Genomic DNA, 859 nt, shown 5'->3' with positions numbered 1-859 from the left:
CTTTTAACACTATCCTGAAATTTTTAGTTATTAGGGCTTCCTGAGACCATTGACTCACCTTATTGTTTGGTGGACCATGTTGATTCTATTTATGAAACACCAAACAAGCCCACCCTCATAGGAGGGCAAGGATGTTGTCCTGAGAAAGGTGGGGACCCAGAGGGTCTATCCATGTGGAATAGGCCTATTTGATCAAAATGAAGATAAATCAAGAAGATACATTATTGTCTTGCACCCAGGCGTTATTTACAGTGGGCACTGCTATTGCAAGGACTGGTCTTTCTGGTACCTGTATAATTACAGAGCTAGCTGTTGACTGCAAATCAGGCATTCAGTTAACAGTATTTGCTACATCAAACCCAACTACTCCAGCATCCAATTGGGACCCTCAGCTTAAGAAGCTAAAATATTCATTGCAACCAGCAAGGCTGTGTTTTTGTGCCTAGCCCATGCTTACTTTTTGCAAACCAGGTATGCTGCCAAATCTCATGTGCTTTCCTGGCACATGCACCCTAGCTCAAAATTTAACAGCTACCACCTGGCTACTGATGGCTAATATATCTGGTTTCTTTCAGCAAAAATTTACCTCAACATTGAGGTTCCCCATCCTTATTTTTGACCTGCTATGCCATGTTTTGTTTTGTTTTTTCAGACCTATGTAAATTGTGTCTAATATCATTAAGATGGCCATAAAATTTGTCTTTCATGTCTTCATCTGGGTGTGCCTGATCTGTTCCTAGATTGTTGCGTAATATTGATGTTCCAGAGACAAGATAGGCTAGCTGATTTAGATTCAACGTCAGCCACTGCAACCAATGATCAGCCACAATTCAAGAAGCAGCCTGCTCAGGATGGCTAA

Source organism: Ictalurus furcatus, chromosome 28 (assembly GCF_023375685.1).
Source record: "Ictalurus furcatus strain D&B chromosome 28, Billie_1.0, whole genome shotgun sequence".
NCBI classification, from domain to species: Eukaryota; Metazoa; Chordata; class Actinopteri; order Siluriformes; family Ictaluridae; genus Ictalurus; species Ictalurus furcatus.
This window is presented reverse-complemented; position numbering follows the sequence as displayed.